Source organism: Manis pentadactyla, chromosome 1, assembly GCF_030020395.1.
Source record: "Manis pentadactyla isolate mManPen7 chromosome 1, mManPen7.hap1, whole genome shotgun sequence".
NCBI lineage: Eukaryota > Metazoa > Chordata > Mammalia > Pholidota > Manidae > Manis > Manis pentadactyla.
The window spans coordinates 14,198,984-14,207,227 of record NC_080019.1 but is presented as its reverse complement, the minus strand read 5'-3'; the positions used below and the strand labels follow the sequence as shown (position 1 = coordinate 14,207,227).

At 40.8% G+C, this 8,244-nt stretch overlaps 1 non-coding gene across 1 annotated transcript; it reads right to left on the bottom strand.

The window, feature by feature from the left end:
• Nucleotides 1-6,631: 6,631 nt before the first annotated feature.
• Nucleotides 6,632-6,738, bottom strand: LOC118914408 (U6 spliceosomal RNA). The gene has a single exon (XR_005025608.1). It is a non-coding gene; the product is annotated as a U6 spliceosomal RNA (small nuclear RNA).
• Between the last annotated feature and the right edge of the window lie 1,506 nt (nt 6,739-8,244).

Below are 8,244 nucleotides of genomic sequence, written 5' to 3'. Positions count from 1 at the left end.
AACACTACAACCTCTCTGTATCAACCCCAAAGGCTACTCAGCCTTCTTTGAACATCACCTGTTCTTTCCCACCTCTGTATATTCTTCTGTGTTTGAAAAGCCTTTCTCTACCTGTTAGACTTGGAGACCTACAATGCAACCCTTAATCACACCTGCTCTGACCATCCCCGGCAGAATGCTAGCTCCTTTCTCTGAAGCTCCATGCTCGTGCCCCGTCATGGGCACAGCGTACGTGTGCCTGCTTGCATGGTGGCTGCGGCTGCAGGTGTGTCTCCCAAGACTGTGAGCCTGGGAAAGAGTCCAGGGACTGAACTCTACATCTGTCTCTGCAGATGTGCTACAGACACATGTGCTGCCTCCCAAGTGGGAGTTTCTCAGGAATATTTGCTGAATGGGCTCGTATAGACCACATACCCTAACACCTGAAAGAAAGGGCAGATTTTTGGAAGATAGACTAAGGGAATCAGGTGAGTTTCAAACTTCAAATTTGTGTCTTAAGATGTGGAATTCTATAGAAGGGGCAAAAGGATCCTGGAGGCTTGCTCCTGGTTTTGGCCCTACCACTGACTATTTGAATGTTCTTGAACAAGCCATGTCTAGGACTAGGCCTCAGTTTCCTTATCTGCAAAGTGGGTAGCTTGGATGATAGTCTCTAAAGGACCTCGTCCAACTCTGACATACCCTGGTTTTCTGTCAGAGACATTCTAGGTAGAACGGCATGCCACGCAGCCCTTATAGTAGGACTGAGTCAGGCAGAGGGTAAGGGCAGTGTGTATGTGTGTGTGTTGAGGTGTGGAACTGGGATGCAGTATGGAAAAACAGAAACACCGTGTGCAAGGGGTGCTCCAGAGATAAAATGGGGTGCATTAAGAGTGGGGGTGGAGTAAATAAGCAGAATGGGAACAGGAAAACTGTGATGGTACAGCATGTGTATGTGTGTGTGTGTTCATAAAGCCTCTGGAATGTGGTCTGCAGAAGCACAGAGCCATAATTAACTCCCTGATTCAGGGGCTGGGTATGCTGATGAAACGGCTGGGTGTGTCTGCCCCTCACCCCACTGGTGGGATTCTCAGTGTCTTCTCTTCCTTTTTCCAGTGAAACAGTACTGCCATTTCTGGGTCCCAGGTGTCCCATCTGGACCTCTGCATGCTCGGGCTCTCCCTGGCCTGAGCTGAGTCCAGAAAGCTGGGTCACAAATCACATTCTTTAGAAAAGTTCGCTGTCATCCTAATCTACTCAGCTCCTGACATTCAAATGTCTTACTCTTCTGGCTTATTGTCTGGTTCTTCATATCTCGGAAGCAAGGTTGGCCGCACAGGACCAGGCCCGTGGGCCAGCGAGCCTGGCATCTTCTCAGGACCAGAAATGCCTCATTCTTCCTCGGTGTGCTATCCCAATCACGACTTAATAGCTGCCTGGCTTCTTGTTTACAGCTTTAACTCTGGTTAAGTTTCTCATTCAAAGACCAATCTTTCTTATTCAATATTAAATTCCAAGCACATTGCTGATATATGGAAAGCACTAAAAAAAAATGAGTTCTATGGATGGGACAAGGTTTCAGAGGAAGGAATGGACCCAATTAAGAAATTCTACATCTATTCCCACTTCTTCAAACTTGTGTCTTTCACAGCCTTTTGAAGACTTAGTATGCTTATCAGGAAAATGGGCCTAGTAGCATCTGCCCTATTTGTCTTACAGCAATGATGCAAACATGAAAATTAATGAAGTTGAAAGTGGTTAAAAAAAAAGTAAAAATGTCAAATAATTGTTTAGTATTATTTCAATTCAGGTCCTGGTGTTGGGAGGAAAGGAAGGCTGACTTATGTTTAACTGAGGCTGGGTAATCTCCAAAAGCAGGTGAGAAAATATTATAATGCGAGATTACTGAGCAAAGCTTTAAGGGATCAACAGGCTGACACTTGTCTGTCCATCTCCCAGATGCCCCCAGAAGCCACAGGAAGGCTGATTTTCCTGCAGGCTGACCCAGTGCCTTCTGACCTTAGAGGATGCCCCACCAGAGCCCTGCCTTGCCAGGGTAGAAGAGGGTTTCCTTGGAGTTGCCCTCAATGTGCAGCTCTTATAAGCAGAATTTACATTCCTTACTTGTATGGGCATCTTGCACCTCTTATCTCTGGGTTTCAGTAACTTCTCCTTTGCATTAGGAGGAACATCTCTTCCTTGACTTTTCTGGGTGTTAAGAAGCCAAGTGAGATAAAATGTGAGTAGTGTTTCTCCGTCCCTAGAGAGTACTATGTGGCTCCAAGGAATTGTTTATCATTTTCAATATCATCAGCAGCTGTATTATCTCTAACTTCATTCTGAGTACTTAGCCTGGATTCAGGAGACCAGGGAAGTAGTAGCAGGAACAGACACCCTTAGAGCTGTGGAGAGGGCTTGCTGATAGAATTCCTGTCTGGGGATAACTCAGCCCCATGAACACGATCAAGTTACCTGAAGAAATATGTTCACCCCACTTGCTCACCGAAAGGCAAACTGAGTCAAAGGGCAAGATAAGAAATTTGCCTAGCTTCACTGGAGATGGGAACCCGGGATTTTGAGGCATGTATCCTATAACTGCCTCACAAGCATAACTGACATGGTGCCTGAATAGGGTTTGATTGGGCAGAGTATACAAGGGAGGCAGCCTTGGCCTGAGCAGAGCATAGTGGACCAGCCAGACACCTTGGTTTACACGGTCTGAACTAGCTTCTAGTGTGAATAGGCTTTGTTCAGCCACCAGCCGCCAAGGCTCATATGGTGATCATTTAGCAAACCCTTCAGTATAAATGCAGTGTTGAGCAAGATTACAGAGAAATGAGGAGGAAGTATTCTCATGTGACACCCCACCCCCAACCCAAACACCATGTTCAATAAGACTGCCATAAGCTATTTCCCTTCTTTTTTATTATGAAGACATCATTGATATACAATCTTACGAAGGTTTCACATGAGCAACATTGTGGTTACTACATTCACCCATATTATTGAGTCCCCCTCCACACCCCGTTGCAGTCACTGTCCATCAGCATAGTAAAATGCTGTAGAGTCATTACTTATCTTCTCTGTGCTATACTGCCTTCCCCATGACCTACCTATATTATGTGTGCTCAATATAATTCTCCTTACTCCCCTCTTCCTTCTTTCCCCACCCTCCCTCCCCAACCCCTTCCCTTTGGTAACCACTAGTCCCTTCTTGGAGTCTATGAGTCTGCTGCTGTTTTGTTCCTTCAGTTTTGCTTTGTTGTTAAACTCCACAAATGATTGAAATCATTTGGTACTTGACTTTCTCTGCCTGGCTTATTTCACTGAACATAATACCCTCTAGCTCCATCCATGTTGTTGCAAATGGAAGGATTTGTTTTCTTCTTATGGCTGAATAATATTCCTTTCTGTATATGTACCACTTCTTTCTTATCTATTCATCTACTGATGGACACTTAGGTTGCTTCCATATCTTGGCTATTGTTAATAGTGCTGCAATGAACATAGGGGTACATATGTCTTTTTCAATCAGGGATCTTGTTTTCTTTGGGTAAATTCCTAGGGTAAATTATTGGGTCAAATGGAATCTCCATTTATAGTTTTTTGAGGAACCTTCATATTGTTTTCCACAATGGTTGAACTAATTTACATTCCCACCAGCAGTATAGGAGGGTTCCCTTTTCTCCACATCCTCTCCAGCATTTGTTGTTCCTTGTCAGTTGGATGTTGGCCATCCTAACTGGTGTGAGGTGATATCTCATTGTGGTTTTAGTTTGTATTTCCCTGATAATTAGTGATGTGGGGCATCTTTTCATGTGCCTGTTGACCATCTGAATTTCTTCTTTGGAGAAGTGTCTGTTCAGATCCTCTGCCCATTTTTTAATCAGGTTATTTGCTTTTTGGTTGTTGAGGCATGTGAGCTTTTTATATATTTTGGATGCCAGCCTCTTATCAAACATGTCATTTATGAATATATTCTACCATACCATAGGTTGCCTTTTTGTTCTACTGATGGTGTCCTTTGCTGTACAGAAGCTTTTTAGTTTGATATAGTCCAACTTGTTCATTTTTGCTTTTGTTTCCCTTGCCCGGGGAGATATGTTCATGAAGAAGTTGCTCATGTTTATGTCCAAGAGATTTTTGCCTATATTTTTTTCTAAGAGTTTTACGGTTTCATGACTTACATTCAGGTCTTTGATCCATTTCAAGTTTACTTTTGTGTATGGAGTTAGACAATAATCCAGTTTCATTCTCTTACATGCAGCTGTCCACTTTCACCAACACCATGTGTTAAAGAGGCTGTCATTCCCCCATTGTATATCCATGGTTCCTTTATCATATATTAATTGGGTTATATTAATATATCATATATTAATAGGATTGCTTTGTCTGTTTGGGTTCTTTTGTGGTTCCATATGAATTTTAGGACTATTTGTTCTAGTTTGTTGAAGAATACTGTCAGTATTTTGATAGGGATTGCATTGAATCTGTAAATTGCTTTATACAGGATGGCCATTTTGACAATATTAATTCTTCCTATCCATGAGTATGGGATGTATTTCCATTCGTTGGTGTCTTCTTTAATTTCTCTCATGAGTGTTTTGTAGTTTTTAGGATATTGGTCTTTCACCTCCTTGGTTAGGTTTATTCCTAGGTATTTTATTCTTTTTGATGCAATTGTGAATGGAATTGTTTTCCTGATTCCTCTTTCTGCTAGTTCATCATTAGTATATAGGAATTCAACAGATTTCTGTGTGTTGATTTTGTATCCTACAACTTTGCTGAATTCAGATATTAGTTCTAGTAGTTTTAAGGTGAATTCTTTAGGGTTTTTTATGTACAATATCATGTCATCTGCAAACAGTGACAGTTTTAACTTCTTCCTTACCAATCTGGATGCCTTTTATTTCTTCGCGTTGTCTGATTGCCATAGCTGGGACCTCCAGTAGTTTGCTGAATAAAAGTGGGGAGAGTGAACATCCTTGTCTTGTTTCCGATCTTAGAGGAAAAGCTCTCAGCTTCTCGCTGTTAAGTATAATGTTGGCTGTGGGTTTGTCATATATGGCCTTTATTATGTGGAGGTACTTGCCCTCTCTACCCCCCCCTTTTTTTTTAAAGAATAAATTTGAAAATTATTTGGATTCCCTTAATGGTGATAATTGGGTCAAATATATTTATGGATGGTTGGCTCTGGGCCTTGACAAGTCTAATGTTGAATTCACTAAGTGTGCTGAGGAAAGAATATACGGTAACTTATGTTTTATGTATGGCATATGTTAATTTTTCTGTAATTGCAATTGACATAAAAATGACAGTCTACAAAATGGTATATTTTGTTACTTATATTTTACCACAATTAAAAAAAGATAGTTTGCATATAGATTTATAGGTTGACAGCTACCTTTTGCTTAAGAGGATGCGATAATTTCTGTTCACTTTTGTTTAATCTTAATAGATTTTTTTGTGGACTAGGCAACAGTTGAGAAAACCAAACCAAGATAGCAATGAAAATTTCAATAAAGTAAGGCTCATTAAATATTAGATATAATATTTTACTTAATAAGTTAGTCACACTACATATCCTTTCCTTTGTCTTTTGCAAGTCGTTTTAAATATTGTGTCAGTTACACAATACTTTATGTTTCTGGATGCAGAACATAACCACCAAATATTGATTTGTTTTTCCTTATAAAATAAGCTTACTATAACCCACAGTTCCTTCCTTATCACCTTTAATACATATAGAAGTAAAACAGTAGCCTTTTTATATTAAAGTGATAAATGAAATGAAAGGAAATTAGGTTGCAGAAAGCATGTGGTTAGTAGCAAGCAACCTCGCTAAATCCCCACTGCTTTCCATCAGCTTTCACTACCTTTCAATAGGTGGTTCTCTATACCCCTTTTGTGGAGAGTTTTTATCATGAATGGATGTTGAGTTTTGTCAGATGCTTTTTCAGCATCTATTGAGATGATCATGTGATTTTTGTCCTTCTTTGTGTTAATGTGGTGTATGATGTTGATGGATTTTCAAATAGTGTACCATCCTTGCATACCTGGAATAAATCCCACTTGGTCATGAAGGATGATCTTTTTGATGTATTTTTTAATTCAGTTTGCTAATATTCTGTTGAGTATTTTTGCGCCTATGTTCATCAGGGATATTGGTCTGTAATTTTCTTTTTTTGTGGTGTCTTTGCCTGGTTTTGGTATTAGAACAAGGCTGGCCTCATAGAATGAGTTTGGAAGTATTCCTTCCTCTTCTACTTTTTGGAAAACTTTAAGGAGGATGGGTTTGATAACATTCAACAATGAAGCCATCTGGTCCTGGAGTTTTGTTCTTAGGTAGTTTTTTGATTACCAATCCAATTTCATTGCTGGTAATTGGTCTGTTCAGATTTTCTGTTTCTTCCTGGTTCAGTCTTGGAAGGTTGTATTTTTCTAGAAAGTTGTCCATTTCTTCTAGGTTATCTAATTTGTTAGCATGTAATTTTTCATAGTATTCTCTAATAATTCCTTGTATTTCTGTGGTGGCTGTAGTGAATTTTCCTTTCTCATTTCTGATTCTGTTTATGTGTGTAGATCCTCTTTTTTTCTTGATAAGTCTGGCTAGGGGTTTATCTATTTTGTTTATTTTCTCGAATAACCAGCTAAAAATATGGAACACTTCACAAGTTTGCATGTCATCCTTGGGCAGGGGCCATGCTAATCTTCTCTGTATCATTCCAATCTTAGTATATGTGCCACTGAACTGAGCACCCCATAAACTATTTGTAATTCAACACCCCAGCTCTGAAAGGTCCTGGCCTACCACCCATTCTGGAATCTCTCTCTTCCATGGATTTGACTAGTTTGTCTAAAACTCTGAATCAGAAAGAACTTCCTACTTACAAGTATAAAACAAACAAAAAAAAAGGCTGAATCAAACTGGCTTAAACAATAGGAAAAAACTTTTCATGAATTAATAAATTAAGAGGTCATTAATTCATGGCTTCACAATGTCATCAGAGATAAGGTCTTTCCATCTCTGTCCTGCAGGCCTCGGTATGGTTTGTCCTCAGGCTGGGTGCATCAAGACTGCAGGCTGGATCTAACAGAGCAGTGGTCACTCTCAGAATCAGCTATGGGCTGAGGAATAAAGGATCTTTGTTCAAGCATCTCGGTCAAGAAAACCTTTCCTGGAAAGCTCTCAGCTGACACTGGACAAGCATGGCCATGTCCTCTAACAATCATTGACAAACTCAAGGAGATAACTATGACTGGTTTGGAGCAACTGGTTGGGGGCAGAATATATATTGGAACATACCTGTGTATCTCACCTTGGTCTTCAGAGGGGACCAGTGATGCCATCCAGAAAAAATGGTCATTGTTTGCTTGTTATATACCACATGTTTGCTGGGCACTTAATCTACAGTATCTTACTTAATGACTGTAGAAATCATTACCTTTATTTTCCAAATGAAGAAATAGCAGCTCAGAGTGGTTAAATAATTTGCCCCAAATACAACTACTAGTCAGTGGCGGAAAAAGGACTGGAATGCAGGTTCGTCCAAAGCCTTTGCTCCGTCCGCTGTTTCAATCTCTCTCTAGAGCTGACTCTTCTTGGCTCTGCCCAAGGCTACAGCCCACTAAAGTTGGGGCCTTCCAGGAGCACTGTGAATACAAGGGATAAAATAGCTTTCTCCTTGACCATAATGTTTAAATTCCTTGCATAGCTTTCAACACACCTCCACATGCGCCCCATCCTTACCTAGCCATCCCCCTTTCCCTCTCTTTCCTAACATCCTGACTGCTCAGGCCCACACGGCCTCCCCACCACCATCAGGTCACTTCCATCTCTGCAGCCCTGCCCTCCTTCAGGCCAGGATGGGAGTGTCTTTCAAGGTCCCCCCAGCTCTGACTGGCCCTCAGGAATCCCCCCACACATGCCCAGCCCCACCAAATAACATGTCCCTATCCTGCTAGTCTTTCCTTCACTGAGTAGTTTATAACATGTGTTCTATCATTTCACATAAATGAAACTCACTTCTTACTAGATTTTTAAATGTTGAGCTCAGTGCTTGACACCCAACAAATATTTAATGACTGAATGAGAGCAGAGACCATTCTCATATTTCTGTATCACTGATAACACTCAGCCTGCTGCTGAGCACATGGGTGGTGACTAAATAGATTAATTGACTTTGGGCTTATTTCTCCCCAGAGTTGAGGAATAGCCTATAGACAAAGAAGTTGGCACGACCTTTGTCAGTTCAAGGAGGGCTT